The 20827-nt window shown below is 45.1% G+C and overlaps 1 pseudogene; it reads right to left on the bottom strand.

The window, feature by feature from the left end:
• Positions 1–366: 366 nt before the first annotated feature.
• On the bottom strand, positions 367–20434 carry LOC139230572 (zinc-binding protein A33-like; annotated as a pseudogene).
• Positions 20435–20827: the final 393 nt, after the last annotated feature.

The raw sequence follows: 20827 nt of genomic DNA on the forward strand, positions 1-20827 counted from the left end.
TGATTATCGGGTGGGATTTCCCAGACCCTGCGGGTATTTATCGGTGATTATCGGGTGTGATTTCCCAGATCCTGCGGGTATTTATCGGTGATTATCGGGTGGGATTTTCCCAGACCCTGCGGGTATTTATCGGTGATTATCGGGTGGGATTTCCCAGACCCTGCGGTATTTATCGGTGATTATCGGGTGGGATTTTCCCAGACTCCTGCTCCACTGCCGGGACCTGGCACTCACCGGGTGAGTCAATGGGTGGAGTATCGGGCTGGTGCACCGCGGTTTTCCAATAAGCTTCAGGCTGCCTGCGAGGTCTCGCCGGAGGTGCCGAGTCTGGGAATATTGTGCCTGGTGTAAGAAGCTGTTTTATTTTTATAAAGGGATAAAATACTCGTCCTCCTGGATTGTTACTGCCCGGGGACAGATTTTCAGCGGGGCTGAGTTTTTACCCCCATAAGTGTGAGATGGACTGAAGTAAGGATAGAGTTTCTCAGTGTATGTACCAGTGAAAGTGCAGATAAGGGACTTGTTATCTGAGTTATAAAAGGACACCTTCCCTCCCTCATAATCCAGACAGATTCCAATCTTTCTCGGGTTCACCCTCAGCTCTAAGCGTTTCACTGATTGGTCACAAGCCCAGTATTTATTCCCCTCTCTCAGTCTCACTGCCCAGTATCCGTTACCTGGATTCAGGATGATTTTACCCATCCTGTTGGCCACACCCACATCTCACTTAGTCTTGTTCGCCACCTCCACCTCCCAGGAATGTTTCCCTGATGTGAATCCCTCCGATCCCAGGATACAGACACAGGGATCAAATCTCCCCGGATTGTCGGGGAGCTGCTGCCATTTCCCGGTGTCTCTCACGGTGCTCAGGTCCTCAGACAGGAGAAGGTTAGGATGGGCTGTATTAGGGTCCAAGGTGACTGGAGCTGGCAACAGATGGACACAGATAGAAAGTAAGTCACTCACTGTAACTTTCACAGCCGGTTAGTGATTGGTCAAATTTGCAATGATCCACAATTAGAAATTCATCCTCAGGGGAGACTTTCAGCAGTGCACAGGGAAAACGGGAAAACACTGCCGGGGAAAGGTTTTACCGAGCGGGCACACCCTGCAGTGAGAGAGAGAGGGACAGAGAGAGAGAGCGAGAGAGAGAGAGTGAGTGAGAGAGAGAGGGACAGAGAGAAACAGAAGGGGGGACAGAGAGTGCGAGAGGGCACGCGCGACTGGCAGAGAGAGGGAGAGAGAGACTGGACCCCAGGACTGCACTGAATCAGGGTCTGCAATATAAACTGTCGGAAATAGAGACAGGCAGCAGGGAGGAGGTGAGAAGGGGTTCGGCTCCCCCATGGGAGAACAGTGGATAAAATGACATTATTACAGCATCTGGACAGATGCAGACCAAGTAAACATAGAAACATGGAAAATAGGTGCAGGAGTAGGCCATTCAATAAGATCATGGCTGATCGTTCCCTCAGTACCCCTTTCCTGCTTTCTCTCCATGCATCTTGATCCCGTTAGCCGTAAGGGCTATATCTAACTCCCTCTTGAATATATCCAATGAACTGGCATCAACAACTCTCTGCGGTAGGGAATTTCACAGGTTAACAACTCTCTGAGTGAATAAGTTTCTCCTCATCTCAGTCCTAAATGGCTTACCCCTTATCCTAAGACTGTGTCCCCTGGTTCTGGACTTCCCCAACATCGGGAACATTCTTCCCGCATCGAACCGGTCCAGTCCCATCAGAATCGTATACGTTTCCATGAGCTCCCCTCTCATCCTTCTAAACTCCAATGAATAAAGGCCCAGTTGATCCAGTCTCTCCTCATATGACAGTTCAGCCATCCCTGGAATCAGTCTGGTGAACCTTCGCTGCACTCCCTCAATAGCAAGAACGTCCTTCCTCAGATTAGGAGACCAAAACTGAACACAATATTCCAGGTGAGGCCTCACTAAGACCCTGTACAATTGCAGTAAGACCTCCCTGCTCCTATACTCAAATCCCCTCGCTATGAAGGCCAACATACCATTTGCCTTCTTCACCGCCTGCTGTACCTGCATGCCAACTTTCAATGACTGATGAACCATGACACCCAGGTCTCGTTGCACCTCCCCTTTTCCTAATCTGCCGCCATTCAGATAAAATTCTGCCTTCGTGTTTTTGCCCCCAAAATGGATAACCTCACATTTATCCACATTATACTGCATCTGCCATGCACTTGCCCACTCACCTAACCTGTCCAAATCACCCTGCAGCTTCTTAGTGTCCTCCTCACAGCTCACACCGCCACCCAGTTTAGTGTCATCTGTAAACTTGGAGTTATTACACTCAATTCCTTCATCTAAATCGTTAATCTATATTGTAAAGAGCTGGGGTCCCAGCACTGAGCCCTGCAGCACTCCACTAGTCACTGCCTCCCATTCCAAAAAGGACCCATTTATCCCGAATCTCTGCAAACCAGTTCTCTATCCACATCAGTACATTACCCCCAATACCATTTGATTTTGCACACCAATCTCTTGTGTGGGGCCTTCTCAAAAGCCTTTTGAAAGTTCAAATACACCACATCCACTGGTTCTCCCTTGTCTACTCTGTTGTTACATCCTCAAAAAATTCCAGAAGATTCGTCAAGCATGATTTCCCTTTCATAAATCCATGCTGACTTGGTCCGATCCTGTCACTGCTTTCCAAATGTGCTGCTATTTCATCCTTAATGATTGATTCCAATATTTTCCTCACTACTGATGTCAGGCGATCCGGTCTATAATTAACCGTTTTCTCTCTCCCTCCTTTTTTAAAAAGTGGTGTTACATTAGCTACCCTCCAGTCCACAGGAACTGATCCAGAGTCAATAGACTGTTGGAAAATGATCACCAATGCATCCACTATTTCTAGGGCCTCTTCCTTCAGTACTCTGGGATGCAGACTATCAGGCCCCGGGGATTTATCGGCCTTCAATCCCATCAATTTCCCTAACACAATTTCCCGCCTAATAAGGTTATCCTTCAGTTCCTCCTTCTCACGAGACCCACTGTCCCCTAGTACATTCGGAAGGTTATTTGTGTCTTCCTTCGTGAAGATAGAACCAAAGTATTTGTTCAATTGGTCTGCCATTTCTTTGTTCCCCATTATAAATTCATCTGAATCTGACTGCAAGGGACCTACGTTGGTCTTCACCAATCTTTTTCTCTTCACATATTTATAGAAGCTTTTGCAGTCAGTTTTTATGTTCCCTGTAAGCTTCCTCTAGTACTCTATTTTCCCCCTCTTAATTAAACCCTTAGTCCTCCTCCGTTGAATTCTAAATTTCTAAAAGTACCTTAAAATATGCGAAATATCAGAGGAATATCAGTTAAACTGCAGTTGGAATAATATAAAAACATGCACACTTCTGCAAGTCTACATAAGGTATAATGCATTTTTCTTTTCTCAAATTGAATGTTATTTTAACTCCGTTTGTGACATGGATAAAATTGTACAGATTATTTTCTGTGTAATAACTGCAAAGAATGTTTATTGGTTTCAGTATTTAAAATAACTGGCAGCAGAACCAAGAGAATTGTTCCTCTTCACCCACAGATACACTGATGGAAATGTGTCTGGTGTAAAGTTTGTATCATTTGTCAAGTTTGTTGTTCAATAACACTCCTGTTAGCCTGTGCTACTTTCTGAATGTGGATGAAGGGGGTGTTTCAGCCCACGTACAATCAGAGCCAATTCCACCAGCAATGCCTGGTACGGGACAGATCGGAGTGAGATGGGGCAACTGGTGTGGCTCTCACTTCACTATTTTGGAACAATAATGATTTCAACAGACAGCGCTGTTCGCAGGGATTAGAGTATGTTATACATTCGAGTGTGGTGTAAACTGCAATATGGGCGATATTTTCACTCTTACACACCGACACAGCTATGAAGATTGGATCTCACCACATGGGCAGCTTAGCTCAAAATATATTCTCCATCACAGAGCAGAAGGAAAATACCGTGTCTGACCTCCTGTATTTGCAGTATTGTCTGGGGTTATCTCCATCACAGTGTATTGTGATCTGGAACAAAAAGTGCCAAGGAAGGGATCTGGGCCTTAAAATATCATGGTTCACACATGGTCGACAAGCATTTAAGTGAAGTATAACATGTACAGAAATTCATTATTGACGAAAGGATGTTTGTGTAGACTTTCACACAAGGTCCGTTCAGTTTTGGTCACACTTAACATTAACACTTTTATATTTAAATACATTGTAATCCTATCTAGTGATGGTGTCTGGAATTGTCCAGCAGCTGAGGTTTGCTGAATAAATAAAATAATTACAAATACAATCATTTAAGTTAATTATATGCTGTAAATTCTTGAATAAGTGTGGCAAACAAATGATCCTCTTCACACAACAGGAGAGAAAGTACCTACAGGTAGTGATCAGATAGGCAAATGGAAAAGGGATAAACAGTCAGGAGGATTGAAAGAAACTGAGACAGATAAAGTAAAGGACCAGGTCAGTGAACTGAACGAGAAAATATAATTAACAGCTTCCAGTCGTTACACACATAGAACTGGTCAATATCAGTGTGATGTCACTGAATACACTTCTACCTGATGAACAATTAGATTGGGTCAAATTAAAATCATTCTGGTTAAATACATGGAATGTAATACTGCCTGTGGTGTGGCCTAACTATGATATTCAGTCACTTTGCTTGATGGGGTCACTATCCTTAGAATAGGATCCCATTAAATTATTACAATTGTACATTTAGTCTCAGCCTTTGTAAAGATTGAGCTGTGAGGCAGTGCACTGATGCACAAAATGTTCTCAGGTATCAACATTTAACTTCAACAGTTATTGTATTTATTATAAAAACAGAAAGTGAAAGAAATATACTGCACCATAAAAAAGCATCTGAAACAAGAAGAGACTAATTAACATCTTGGGTGTGAACCCTTCATCACAACTGAAAACTGAAATATAAGTAAATCCCTGAGCAGAGGGGGAGAAAGAAAAGGGGGAGAAGAAATAGCAGATACTGCAATCACAGAGAGAACATTAATGGGCTGAATGACCTGCTCACTGCAGGAAGTCTGAAATGTAAACAGGAAATGATGCAAACACAGACCACACCCACATTTCACGTCACCTCTCACTGCAGTATTTTATTCATTTCTTTCCAATTTCTACCAAATCTTGCCTCTTTTCCTCAAGAGAATCTTTCCCATGCGTTCTCCCAATCTTAGCTGGCTGCAAACGCTGATTCTTTTTATCTGTGGTTTGTTTGTCTCTTTATTCCACCTGCACAGAGTTATACTTATCTTCCAGTCTTCAGTTCCAAAGTAGGATGTAACTAAAACACGAGTCTGTTTTTTATCAGTTTTTTATCGAATGCAGACTGATAAAAGCATAAAATTCTATCAATGCCTACATTTCAGAATTCCAACACTCAGTTTTTGTCTTTTACTTTTATTTGTCCCATTACGTATTGACATTGTCAGGAATATTTCATCATCCTTACAGCTAACTGCAGTAATCATGTTTATTTTTAATCTATTCTTTTTGCAAATGTTCTTGTGCTTGTTACAGTCTGGGCTGTCCACCTCCCTCTTTATTGGTGTGAACATCAAATTGCAGTTTCCTTAAGCAGGCTCTGTGTTCTGTGCTTCTGTGTTCTGACTTCCAGAACTCAGAGACTAGGTGGCCAAAATTCAGGTATGTCAGAAAGCTGGTGCACCTATGAGGATCCGACCTGCTTTTACTGCTGGGATGTCCGAAGCGGCTGGAGGAGTTTCAAAGTCCCACCGGAAGTCGGTCATAGTGGGGGCGGGAGATCGACAGGAAGGAGCTGAATTTGTGTCAGGACTGGGACTCCGCCGCTATCAGTCAGCGGTGGAGTAGTGGTGATGTCACAGCGCGTGTGTGTCACCACGCTCTCTCCCTCCGTTAAAGGGGAGAGCGTCTGTCAGTATTATATCTTCAGCCACTGGGCCACCAGGGAGGGTTTCGGCCGGGCCAGCGGTCTGGCACCCAAGAGGGGGTACAAGGCTGCCCGTTAGTGGCCCGGCCGAACCCAGGGATTCGGAAGCGCTTGCGGCGGTCATCAGGAGCGGGGCGGAATCGGGACCAGGCCGAAAAATCCCCGACCTGAATCTGGGTCGGGGCGGCCATTTGACAACAAAGCGGCGGTCACGGGATTCCGCCACATGGCCCCCACAAACGGTCAGTAACGGGTCTCTCTGACCCTGAACTTTGGCCCCTCGGTGTCAGCCATGGCTCAGTGCGAGCACTCTCACCTCTCAGGTCATGGGTTCAATCACACTCCAGAGTCTTGAGCACAAAATGCAGGCTGACACTCCAGTGCAGTACTGAGGAATGCTGCAGTGTCAGACGAGAAAATTACCCTGAGAAGGGTGAGATGTAGCAATTTGAAGGAAAAGCTACACAGAGATTCGCTTATAGGGAAGAGAATCTCATCAATGGAGAAAACTGAGAGAAGTCAAGGAATCGAAGAATGCTAAATGACAGAATCAGGCCTGTCCATGCCAGTGTCTCTGATTGCGATGTGAGGGGCTGGATTCTCTCCAGTTGCTGGTTTAGCCCACGTGTCTCTGCCACTAACCCACTGATGTCCTGGGGCCCTAATTATTCAGACAGGACGAGTTAGGAGCAGTGATAGTGTTCCTCATTGAGAGACTGAGTTAGCAGGGAGGGAATAGAGCGCTGTTGCAGCCTGTTAATTATAGGGCAGGCGACTTCTAAATCAGCAGGAAACACAAGTGGCAAGGTGTCTGAAGGAACAGCAGTAAGGGCTCCCTGATTCTCTGATACATCTACGGAAGTGTGTCAGCGTTTAATCATTGAAAGCACTGCGCTATAATTGGTCCTCCTGTCTCTGGCTACTGATTTTGTACCACATTCTCCCCTTACTGTGCACCCTCCTCATGCTGTACGAATGGATATTCTTCCCACGTCCTCATCATCATCCCCTTCCGGTAGCAGCAAGCTTGTCTTCACTGCGATATTATGGTGTACCTCGCAAGCTGCAGTGATTCTGGAGACTCTCGACAGACTGTATTGCAGGGCTCGACTAGATTTGTCCAGGCATCAAAAAACCAGGCTTCAAAATGCCGACAGTCTTTTCTATCGCACTTCTTGCACTGACATGGGCCTCATTATGTCCAGTGTCCCCCTCTGTCTGTAGAAGCCTTACTGCAGTTCTAAGTCATGACTGCTGGGGATAACCCTGATCACCAATCAACCACCTTGATACTTGATTTGAGTCATAGGGGCTGGTATGGTAGATTATCACATGATGAAAGCATCAAGACAGATTCCCAGAGAAAGGGTTTTATGTTCAGTATAAGGTTATATGACATGCACACTGACTGCAAATGAATCAAATGAAAACATTTCCTGTTCATGATATTGAGCAGGTTTTCATATGGGGCTTTGATATTCATTCAGTCAATTGCTCCATTTACCAGTTGGTACCTGTTACGTCCAGAATGAACGAATCTAACTGAGTACTGTAGAGGTGACAGGATCGAACCAAGTCGGCATAGATTTATGAAAGGGAAATCATGCTTGACGAATCTTCTGGAATTTTTTGAGGATGTAACCAGCAGAGTGGACAAGGGAGAACCAGTGGATGTGGTGCATTTGGACTTTCAAAAGGCTTTTGACAAGGTCCCAGACAAGAGATTGGTGTGCAAAATCAAAGCGTATGGTATTGGGGGTAATGTACTGACGTGGATAGAGAACTGGTTGGCAGACAGGAAGCAGAGAGTCGGGATAAACAGGTTCTTTTCAGAATGGCAGGCAGTGACTAGTGAAGTGCCGCAGGGCTCAGTGCTGGGACCCCAGCTCTTTACAATATAGATTAACGATTTAGATGAAGGAATTGAGTGTAATATCTCCAAGTTTGCAGATGACACTAAACTGGGTGGCGGTGTGAGCTGTGAGGAGGACGCTAAGAGTCTGCAGGGTAACTTGAACAGGTTAGGTGAGTGGGCAAATGCATGGCAGATGCAGTATAATGTGGATAAATGTGAGGTTATCCATTTTGGGGGCAAAAACACAAAGGCAGAATATTATTTGAATGGCGGCAGATTTGGAAAAGGGGAGGTGCAACGAGACCTAGGTGTCATGGTTCATCAGTCACTGAAAGTGGGCATGCAGGTACAGGAGGCGGTAAAGAAGGCAAATGGTATGTTGGCCTTCATAGTTAGGGGATTTGAGTACAGGAGCAGGGAGGTCTTCCTGCAGTTGTACAGGGCCTTAGTGAGGCCTCACCTGTAATATTGTGTTCAATTTTGGTCTCCTAATCTGAGGAAGGACGTTCATGCTATTGAGGAAGGCAAGCAAAGGTTCATCAGACTGATTCCAGGGATGGCTGGACTGTCATATGAGGAGAGGCTGGATCAACTGGGCCTTTATTCACTGGAGTTTAGAAGGATGAGAGGGGAGCTCATAGAAACGTATAAGATTCTGAAGGGACTAGACAGGTTAGATGCGGGAAGAATGTTCCCGATGTTGGGGAAGTCCAGAACCAGGGGACATAGTCTTAGGATAAGAGGTAGACCATTTAGGACTGCGATGAGAAGAAACTTCTTCACTCAGAGAGTTGTTAACCTGTGGAAATCCTTGCCGCAGAGAGTTGTTGATGCCAGTTCATTGGATATATTTAAGAGGGAGTTAGATGTGGCCCTTATGGCTAATGGGATCAAGGGGTATGGAGAAAAAGCAGGAAAGGAGTACTGAAGGAATGATCAGCCATGATCTTATTGAATGACAGTGCAGGTTCGATTGGCCGAATGGCCTACTCCTGCACCTATTTTCTATGTTTCTACGTGAGTAAGTGTGACCTTAGTCTCTTTATTCTAATTCCAGAGTGTTGGTACATCATCGGAGGCCAGCTTATATACAGTGCTCCCAAGGGATGCTGGGATCCCTTGGGACTCCATCAGATATGCCCTCTGGTGGCGGTAGAATGCTGGTTACATAGTGTTGCATACATAACAGTACCCTACTGTTATATATACAAACTTGTATTTACTCTGTACAGCCACCAGAGGGCTCATACCCTGGAGTCCCAAGGAATCCCATAATCCCTTGGGAGCACAGGTATTTAAGGAGGCCTCACAGGTTGGAGAGGCACTCTGGAGACCTGCAATAAAAGACTAAGTTCACACGTTACTTTGAGCTCACAGTATTCAGTCTGACTCTTTCCCCATACATAACAACTGGCGACGAGATACAGATAGCGAACCCAAAGATGCAGAGAACAGTGGGCATCCTGGAGAAATTGTCAGAGGGAGATGATTGGGAAACTTATGTGGAGCGACTCGGCCAATACTTTGTAGCTAATGAGCTAGATGGGGAAGAGAACGCTGCCAAATGAAGGGCGATCCTCCTCACTGTCTGTGGGGCACCAATGTATTGCCTCATGAAGAATCTGCTCACTCCAGCAAAACCCACGGAGAAATCATACGATGATTTGTGCACACTGGTCCGAGAGCATTTGAACCCGAAGAAAAGCGTTCTGATGGCGAGGTACCGGTTCTACACCTACAAAAGGTCTGAAGGCCAAGAAGTAGCGAGTTATGTCGCCGAGCAAAGATGCCTTGCAGGACATTGCGAATTTGAAGGACATTTGGAGCACATGCTCAGAGCCTTTTTCATACTTGGCATTGGTCATGAAACCATATTTTGCAAACCTTTGACTGTAAAGACCCCAACCTTGAGTAAGGCCATAGCGATTGCCCAGGCATTCAATGCCACCAGTGACAATACGAAGCAAATCTCTCAGCACACAAGTGCTACTACAAGTACTGTGAACAAAGTGATGTTGTTTTCGAATTGTAACGTACAGGGCAGGGCACACATACCTGCAGCTGAACGTCCGCAGATGTCTGAGTCCACCATCAAGGGTGATGAATGCAAGGCCATTAACACCTTGTTGGCGCTGCGGGGGTGATCATCGTTTCCATTCATGCCGATTCATAGGGTACATTTGCAAGGGCTGTGGAACAATGTGACACCTCCAACGAGTGTGCAGGCGAGCTGCAAATGCTGTTAAACCTGCAAACCACCATGTTGCATAGGAGGACAGATCCACGGAGGATCACGACAAACCAGAGCCTCAGACTGAGGAGGCAGAGGTACATGGGGTGCACACATTAACCACGAATTGTCCCCCGATAATGCTGAATGTTGAACTAAATGGACTCGCGGTGTCAATGGAACTGGACACAGGCGCGAGTCAGTCCATCATGGGCAAAAAGACTTTAGAAAGATTGTGGTGCAACAAGGCCTCAAGGCCAGTCTTAACTCTAGTTCACACGAAACTAAGAACTTGCACGAAAGAACTGATTCCTGTAATCGGCAGTGCTACCATAAAGGTCTCCAACTATGGAGCGGTGCACAAACTATAACTCTGGGTGGTACCGGGCGATGGTCCCACGCTTCTCGGCAGGAACTGGCTGGGAAATATACGCTGGAACTGGGACGACGTCCGAGCGCTATCGCCCGCTGACAACACTTCGTGTGCCCAGGTCTTAAACAAATTTTCTTCACTGTTCGAACCAGGCATCAGGAAATTCGAAGGAGCAAAAGTGCAGTTCCACCTAATCCTGGAGGCGCAACTAATCCATCACAAGGCGAGAGCAGTACTGTACACGAAGAGAGAAAGGGTAGAGATCGAACTAGACCGGCTGCAAAGAGAGGGCATCATTTCACCGATCGAGTTCAACGAGTGGGCCAGTCCTATCGTCCCAGTCCTCAAGGGAGACGGCACCGTCGGAATTTGTGGCGATTACAAAGTAACTATCAATCGTTTCTCCCTGCAGGACCAATACCCACTACCAAAGGCCGATGATCTCTTTACAATGCTGGCGGGAGGAAAGACGTTCACGAAGCTGGATCTGACTTCAGCCTACATGACCCAGGAACTGGAGGAACCATCGAAGGCCCTCACCTGCATCAACACGCATAAAGGTCTTTTTCTTCATAACAGATGCCCATTTGGAATCCGATCAACTGCGGCGATATTCCAGAGAATCATGGAAAGCTTCCTGAAGTCGGTCCTGCACACCGTGGTCTTCCAGGATGAAATGTTGGTTACAGGTCGGAACACAGTCGAGTATTTGCAGCACCTGGAGGAGGTTCTTAGTCTACTCAACTGCGTGGGGCTCAAGTTGAAATGTTCGAAGTGCGTTTTCCTGGCACCTGAAGAGGAGTTCTTGGGAAGGAGTATTGCGGCGGACGGCATCAGGCCCACCAACGCGAAGACTGAGGCAATCGAGAACGCACCGAGGCCACAGAATGTGATGGAGCTGTGGTCGTTTCTGGGACTCCTGACCTACTTTGGTAACTTCTTACCGGGTCTTAGCACACTGTTGGAACCACTGCATGTCTTACCACAAAAAGGGGACGAATGGGTTTGGGGCAAAAGCCAAGAAAATGCCTTTGTAAAAGCGAGGAAATTGTTATGCTCAAACAAATTGCTTGTGTTGTATGATCCATGTAAGCGTTTGGTACTAGCATGTGATGCGTCATCATATGGTGTTGGGTGTGTATTGCAATAAGCTAATGATTTTGGGAAACTGCAACCGGTTGCTTATGCATCCAGGGGTCTGTTTAAGGCTGAGAGAGCCTACAGCATGATTGAGAAAGAAGCGTTAGCGTGTGTCTATGGGGTAAAGAAAATGCATCAATACCTGTTTGGGCTAAATTTCGAATTGGAAACTGACCATAAGGCACTTATATTCCTTTTTTCCGAGAGTAAAGGGATAAATACCAACGCATCGGCCCGCATCCAAAGATGGGCACTCACGTTGTCCGCATATAACTACGCCATCCGCCACAGGCCAGGCACAGAAAACTGCGCCGATGCTCTCAGTAGGCTGCCATTGCCCAGCACGGGGCTGGAAATGGCGCAGCCCGCAGATCTAGCCTTGGTTATGGAAGTATTTGAGAGTGAGCAATCACCCGTCACTGCCTGGCAGATCAAAAGCTGGACAAGCCAGGGCCCCTTATTATCTCCCGTCAAAAGCTGTGTGCTTCACGGGAGCTGGTCCAGTGTCCCAGTGGAAATGCAGGAAGAGATAAAGCCGTTCCAACAAAGATGAAAATGTCTATACAAGCAGACTGCCTTCTGTGGAGCAATCGAGTAGTGGACCCCAAGAAGGGCAGAGACACCTTCATCAATGACTTCCACAGTACCCACCCAGACATCGTAATGATGAAAGCGATAGCCAGATCCCACGTGCGGTGGCCCGATATCGATGCGGACTTAGAGTCCTGCGTTCACAGATGTAATACATGCTCGCAGTTAAGCAATGTACCCAGGGAGGTGCCGCTAAGTTTATGGTCTTGACCCTCCAAACCGTGGTCTGGAGAACACGTCGACTATGCAGGCCCGTTCTTGGGTAAAATGTTCCTTGTGGTTGTCGACGCCTATTCCAAGTGGATTGAATGTCGGCTAGCACGTCCGCTGCCACCACTGAAAGCCTGCGGGCCATGTTTGCCACTCACAGCTTACCCGATGTCCTGGTGAGCGACAACGGGCCATGTTTTACCAGTGCTGAGTTCAAAGAATTCATGACCTGTAACGGGATCGAACATGTCACATCTGCCCCGTTTAAACCAGCGTCCAATGGTCAGGCAGAGAGAGCAGTGCAAACCATCAAGCAAGGCTTGAAGAGGGTAACTGAAGGCTCACTGCAGACTCGCCTATCCCGAGTCCTGGTTAGCTGCCGCATGAGATCCCACTCGCTCACTGGGATCCCACCTGCTGAACTGCTCATGGAAAGAGCACTTAAGACAAGACTCTTGTTAGTTCACCCTGATCTACATGAACAGGAAGAGAGCAGGCAGCTTTAACAAAGTGCAGACCATGACAGCGCAAATGTGTCACGCGAGATTGAAATCAATGATCCTGTGTTTGTATTGAATTATGGACAAGGTCCCAAGTGGCTTCCCGGCGCTGTCGTGGCCAAAGAGGGGAGCAGGGTGTTTCGGGTCAAACTTTCTAATGGACTCATTCACCGGAAACACTTGGAGCAAATCAAACTCAGATTTTTGGATTATCCTGAGGAACCCACCTTGGACCTTACCTTTTTTGATCCCCCAACATACACACCAGTGGCAACCGGCACCACGGTTGACCATGAAGCAGAACCCATCATCCACAGCAGCCCAGCGAGGGCCCAACCAATGATTCAACAATACCAGCTTTCACACCGAGACGATCAACCAGGGCAAGAAGGGCCCCGATCGACTCACATTGTAAACAGTTACACTATTGACTTTGGGGGCGAGGAGGGAGTGTTGTTATATATGCAAACTTGTATTTACTCAGTACAGCCACCAGAGGGCTCATTCCCTGGAGTTCAAAGGGATCCCATAATCCCTTGGGAGCACAGGTATTTAATGTGGCCTCACAGGTTGGTGAGACACTCTGGAGACCTGCAATAAAAGACTACGGTCACACTTTACTTTGAGCTCACAGTCTTCAGTCTGACTCTTTCTCCATACATTATACCTACCTGCCTGTAGCACTGGACAGATTGCCCTCATTGTTTTCTGGTTCCATTGGGAAGAAAATGAAGTGAATGAGCCCCTGAGGATATCATCAGTCACCTTCTTTATCCAATGGTGCATGACCAATGTGGTAAAGATGATCAGATGCTGGTTGGAAGGATCCAGATCCAGATGTAAAAACATTGAAGACAGCAGTGACTTTGACTGCCAGACAGTACTACTGTCCCAGTGGATGTGAGCTTCAGGTCATCAGTAAGCAGAGGACAAATCTCCCCAAAAGCCTCTGGGGGAGGGCTGCACCTTCCAAGGAGGTGAGACACTGAGAAGTCCATGTGCGGCCTTCTTGGTCATCAGCCCTGGTGAGTGGGTATCCTTCCTTAGTGGTGGGATTAAGTTGAGTCGAGTTAGGGGTTAAGTTGGGGAAAATAGTGAGGGAGGGTTGACCACCCACATTGTGGTGGAGTGGGCTCTGGGTGAACATTCAGGACAGGCCGCATTTTGTTGAGGACAATTGTGGTGTAATTTTAAACCGGCAGAGTTGAGGCAGTCGCAGTTACCGCCTGTTTAACTGAGATTAGCGCCCCACAGTGGGATGTGAATCATAGAATCAGAGAAACTTACAGCACAGAAGGAGGCCATTTGGCCCTTCATGTCCCTGCTGGGATTTTGAAAGAGCAGTCGTGTTTAGTCCCACACCCCCACATTTTGTCCATAACCCTGCGAGGTCTTCATCCTCAAGTACTGTCCCACACCTTTACAGGTAGAGCGTTCCGATTGCAACAACTCTGAGTGAAAACATTTCTGTTCATCTCCCATCTAGATCTTTTGCCAATGATTTGAAATCTATGGACTCTGGTAATTGACAATTATTAAATCATAGGCCAATCCAGACAAACACATTTGACTGTCCCACTCACTCCCCTACTCTTTAATATGGTCTTATGAAGCAATGATCTAATTTCCTTTTAAAGAATTTACGGACTCCACTTCCCGTGTCCTGGTGTCCAGTGTTGCTGAAGACATTGGGGTATTTAACATTTAAAGACTAGATTCCCAAATGTAATCAATCGCTGATTGACCGTGAGCTTTCAGAAAACCCGCCTCCAGCAAAAGCAGCAGCAGTTTTCAGTTTTCAAATGTAGCTCCTCATGTCCCTGACCGTTCTGACCCGTCTACTGCCACCGAACTTTTGCTCCCTATTCGAGCGGGATATACATTGGCTCCGACTCACAATATGGAAATACCCAAGACTCCAGGATTTGGGACAGGGTCAGGGACCCATCCACGGGGCAGGCGGAAGATCAGTATATCTCACATCTGCCCCCAAAACACCTCCACCAGAATTTCATCAAACATGTCAAATGGGAGCAGATCTGACAATTATGTATTTTACCAGAAAACTGACTGAAGTTTAATCTAGTCAGTTACACATACAATGAGATATTTATTATAAAAAGACAGGTCCCGTCTACTAACAGAGAGCTGTTTAATAGCTGGTGTCAGGAAGCTCACCCCCACCTGTATTATTCACCATCAGCATCTTTCTCCACACTCTGTACTGCAGTGACCCAATGTACTTCCCCACATTGATTAAAGGGGAAACCTTCTGTGGCTCTGGGAGAGTTCGCTTCGCTCTGAAACAGGAGATAAAGGGCAGTGTTGGGTCATTCCAGGGTGGGCGAGAAATGTTAGAAATTAAAATATCGGCTCAAATCAAGGCTGTAAATTATACCTTTTCTCTGTTTCCGGAACTTTCTGCAGAACAAGAACAATTATTACTGTTTGTGTTTAGAAAACATTTTTGTCACAAAAAGAAAGTAACAGGCTGGATTCCACAGAAAAGTACATTGTAAATATGTAAAGTTATTGGGCTGCCTCTTCCTGCCCTCACTGTACTGTGAGTTACTCCACAACATTACAACTGACTCGATCGGACTGCAGACCACAACTCAGAGCTACAATACAATTGTCACATCCTGAAGTCTCAAATTATTAGAATTAAAATATTATTTAAAGACAGTCCCTTCAACCTATTCAAGTTGTAACTTGCTTGTGTCCTTTGCCCAAAGGGGATGAATGTATCTGTGAATCTATACCAGTGCTGTCCAATAGAAATGGCATCCGAGCCACTGGTTTGACCAGACACCATTTTAGCCACAGGCACTAATTTCAGTACAAAACACCTTACACACTCACACAATATAGGTGTTTCATGTGTATATTTACTGAACAAACATCGATCACCAATCAATAATCAAGGAAGTAAAGCATGCACAACAATCACAAAATACTGGCACACTCTGCTTCTCATCATAGGTGGTTGGTATTATTTTGTTCAGTGAGTGAGTTTTATATTAGTGAGTGAGGTAGAACAAGTCCAGCAAACGATAGACCAATTGGCTAAACGTCAGTGGTAGGAAAGAGAATGGAATCAGTACTCAAAGATGTAACAGAAAAAGATCTAGAATCTGGAAATAGAATGAAGAATAGTCAGCACAGATTTCACAAGGGGAGATCATGCTTGACCAACCTTACTGAATTCTTTGAAGTAACAGAAAGGGGAGATAAGGGGAATTCAGTAGATGTACCATTTTGGGATTTTCAAAAGGCCTTTGATAAGATACCGCATAATAGACATGTGACTAAAGTCAGAACATGTAGAGTCAGGGGACAAGTGGCAGAATGGAGAGCAAGTTGACTAAACAGAAAACTGAGAGTAGGAATTAAAAGTAGTTACTCAGTTTGGCAAATATGCTTTAATATAGGCAAGTGTGAGGTGGTACATATCAATAGGAAGAAAAGGAGGCCACATACTCCTTTGGAAATGAGTCTAAATGGGGAAGTGGACCAGAGGGATCTGGGAATACCAGATATACAAATCACTAGAAGTAGTGACACTGGTTAAAACGGCCATAAAAGGAAACAAAGCACAGGGGTCATTTCTAGAGAATGGAGAAGCAGAGAAGTGATGTTAAACTTGTATAGAACCTTGGTTAGACAACACTTGGAGTACTGTGAACAGTTCTGGTCTCCATATTAACAAAAAAAAGATAGAAACACGAGAGAAGGTGCAAAAAAGATTTACGAGACAGATACCAGAACTGAGAGGTTGTACCAATCAGGAAAGAGTGAACAAGCTGGGACCCTTTTCTCTCGAACGGAGAAGACTGAGGGGTGACCTGACCTTTAAGATTGTGGAAGGGTTTGCTAGACGTAGAGAAGCTGTTTCCACTTGCAGGGGAGATCAGAACTGGGGACATAAGTATAAGAAAGTCACTAATAAATCCAATAGGGAATTCAATAACTTACATTTATATAGCACCTTTAACATAATAAACCTTCTTTACCCAGAGAGTGGTGAAGGAGGAACATTCTACCACATGGAGTGGTTGAGGTGAATACTATAAATACATTTACGGGGAAGCTCGATAAACACGAGAGAGAAAGGAATAGAATATGTTGATGGGCTTAGGTTACGAAGGGTGGGAGAGTCTGTGGAACACAAACACCAGCATGGACCTGTTGGACCGAATGGCCTGTTTCTGTGCTGTAAATACTGTGTAATTCAATATAATATTCTAGGTTTTGATGGCACACCCTGCACGATCTCAAAGACTGTGTCAAAGAGGGACTAAGGAAACAAAAAACACATGAATATACAGCTACCGTTAAAAACTTAAAGCTGTCCTGTTCACTCAGCTCTTGTTCAATATCCTGAACTGTGTCTGAAAGCGATGAGATTTCCTCCGTTATCTTCTCAATCCTCCCCTGCATCTGCCGACTGTTTTTCTCTTTCTCCAGTTTCAGATCTTCCAACACAGTCTTCTCTTCCTCACGGAGAAACTGGTGAAGTTTTTCAAATTCACATTTAATCTGTTTCTCTGTATTTACACCTTGATCCTTTGGAAAATCGTGAGATTGGAAAAAAAACAACTGAGCATTTTAAAAAGGTTGTGCAGTTCTCTTCATACAAGAATATTTTAGAGATAAACATTCCCTGATGCAGTGAAATCTAGTTAATGGGAACCAGATGATAATTTATTCAGAAGCGGGAGCTCTAACTGAGGATTGAACTGCTGTATTTTCTTTAACCGCGGTTTCACCAGCACAAGGGAAGTGTCCGCCATAATTCAATGATTCGCTGAAGTGAGATTTTACTTTGGTAATGGACATTCAACGGTTCAAAGAGAAACAAATCGTGATTGGAAAATATAGAACAAAGTGACATCAAATGTACCTGAATGTGGGCCAAAGTTTTCACATAATCACTTTTTACAGCATCACATTCCTCCTTCTTGTCCCGGACCGGCCTCAGTAAGGTTCGCAGTTCCTCCTGAACAAAGATCAGTTAATTTGTGCACTTTGTGCCAGAAACAGCTGATAATTAAATACCATTTTGTTTAATCAAAGAAAATTCTCAGAGCATTCATTCCCTCGAATATAGATTAGCGGTGATCTAATTGAGGTGTTTAAGATGATTAAAGGTGTTGATAGGGTAGATAGAGAGAAACGATTTCCTCTGGTGGGAGAGTCCACAACAAAGGGGCAGAACCTTAAAATGAGAGCCAGGCCGTTCAGGGGTGATGTCAGGAAGCACCTCTTCACACAAAGTGTGATGTGAATCTTTAACTCACCCGAAAGTCTGTAAGGCTGGGGGTCAATTGAAAACTGAGTTTGATGGATTTTTGTTAGGCAAGGATATTAAGGATTACAGAACCAAGGCAGATAGCTGGAGTTAAGATGCAGGTCAGCCATGATCTAACTGAATGGAAAAATAGGCTCGATGGGCTGAATGACCTATTCCTGTTCCTATGTAGAGTTCTCAGAATTTTACATTACCTCGTTTTCTTTACCTTCAGCAGTTTCTGAGGTAGATTTTCACATTCCTGTCTTCAATAAAACTTGCATTAGGGAGTGGCTCACCACTTCAGGAACCACCTAATCCCACTTCCTTTACATCATGAATGTGTGGTCCGAGATATGAATTTAATAGAGAATTTGTGAGGCTTTATTTTGTTGTTTTAAACTGATTTAAAATACTGCCCTGAAATTAATTCGACTATTATTGTACTTACACTTCTGGAACCATGCTGCTGAACTTATTTCTTTTCTTACCAATAAACAACCACGCAGTAGATGCCATTATACCCATGAGTGAATACCACAGGAGTTAAGTGCTCTACTCGGAACACTTGCATGGCCAGCGAGCCCCAGGTGGGCAGAGGAAACATTTCAAGGACACCCTCAAAGCCTCCTTGATAAAGTGTAACAACCCTTCCGGCACCTCGGAGTCCCTGGCCCAAGACCACCCAAAGTGGAGGAAGAGCATCTCGGAGGGCGCTGAGCACCTCGAGTCTTGTCGCCGAGAGCACGCAGAAACCAAGCGCAGACATCGGAAGGAGCGTGCAGCAAACCAGTGGAAGCAAGTCTTCCTCGACCGCCTATGATGATGATGACTGCTTTATAATACAATGTTAGTCCAGTGAGTCGCTCATATCTCAATGTGTCACAGTCAAAAGTGTCAAATCGCAAATTGTCCATCATACTCCTCCCTGATTGGCTGAAATAACATCTCTTGCCTTCTCTCCCCTGTAAATTGCTGCATATCGAAGGTCAGAAATATGTTTCAGTTAATGATTAATATACACTTTTCATATCTCTTCACCTTTGTATTATGGTATCAGTCTTTCTCCTTTATAATATTACACAATAACCACACCTCATGGAATCCATCTTAGTTATAACTTTCTCAGCTGTTTCCCGAGTTCTATTTCTCCTGTTGTCCCTTTAGGTTATACTTTACTTTAATACCAACCATTCCCGTTCAATTTTCCTTCTGTCTGCTATCCCTATTTTTACTTTCACTTCTCTCGGGTTTTCTTTACTATATCTGGTCTCTGGTGATGTGCTTTGTCCCCTAATTCACACAGGGGGTTTCTTTCACCTTCGTTCTCCTCTATCCCTTTCCCCTTAACTTCTCAAGTGCTTTCCCGTTAAATCTGCCTCTGCCTGTGCTGTCCTTTAAGAAAATACCCAGAGTAATTGATCTGCTTCTGTTTCCTGGTCCCTGTTGTTTTCCCGATTGCTGAAACATTGCGCTGTTCCGGACACTTTGAAGCAATTTTAACAAGTTCATGTCGACATTAAACATTCCACATCTGGAATATAAACAGGAGACACGTTCCACAGACCATCACTCGCCACGGAGACAGGATCGGTATCGATCTGAGAACATACCGTACAAGAGATTTCACTTTGCATTCCAAGGACTGATCAATTTACACTGATCTATTAAAGTGGTGTTTGGAATAAAGTGAAACTCTCACTTCCTGTCCCTGGTTCCTTCAGCAGCGATACAAATGGCAGTCCATGTAAGGACTGAGTCATTAAATAAACACAAACACATTATCTCAAGTGCTTTAAGTATCGAGAGACGCTCAAACCCGAATCTGTGAACACTCCCTGTTCAGGATTCTGTTACCTGTGACTATATTTATTTTACACGATATTAACTCACTTTAAACTCTTCGGTCGCTTCTTCCAGTGGCAGTACCTAGTGGTTTTGATGACTTTTTGAACTCTGACAAACGACACAGATGGACTGTTTGTCAGTTTTACAAAATAATTTCATCTTCTCCTTGTGACGGCTGCATTCCTGCTGATTTTGATCACTTTTACCACTTTTTACAAATGTCTCCACGATGTTGGCGAGGGTGCGGTTGGGTCTCAGGGGCCTGGAGGAAGTCTCCTTTCTACAGACGGGACAGGCGGCAGGGACAGAGCTCTCCCAGTACCAGTTTATACAGGATCGGCAGAAGCTGTGATCACTGTCCAGTGAGACAGGGTCTTTATACAGATCATGGCACACAATACAGGAAAGTTCACCTTCCATCTCGAAGGACTGCTCCACGTAAAATGGTGATCAGTGCTCAGTAAAACACTTTCAGTTTCAGTTGCTGGTTCCAGCAGCAACATTATCAATCACCACCCAGGAAAGGGCAGGTAACAGTGGATAAACAGACTGTTGCAATTACCAGACTGATTCACTCATTTCCTTCCGGGGACCTTCTACACCGACCCAGTCTGGTCTGAATGTGTCTCTGGTCCAATAACATGCAAAACAACAGCTAAAACTGTCAAGTATGTATATTTGGCATTAATAACCACCAGGTGGCACCATGGTCGGAGGTCACTCGACTGTATGTATGTGTGTACGGCCCAGGTAAATAAAGCAAGCCATCATGTAATGTGGGCTTTTTGGGCCCGAATAAAGTAAAGCCAGGTTTGTACCTGTAT

This window comes from Pristiophorus japonicus, chromosome 19, assembly GCF_044704955.1.
Source record: "Pristiophorus japonicus isolate sPriJap1 chromosome 19, sPriJap1.hap1, whole genome shotgun sequence".
NCBI lineage: Eukaryota > Metazoa > Chordata > Chondrichthyes > Pristiophoridae > Pristiophorus > Pristiophorus japonicus.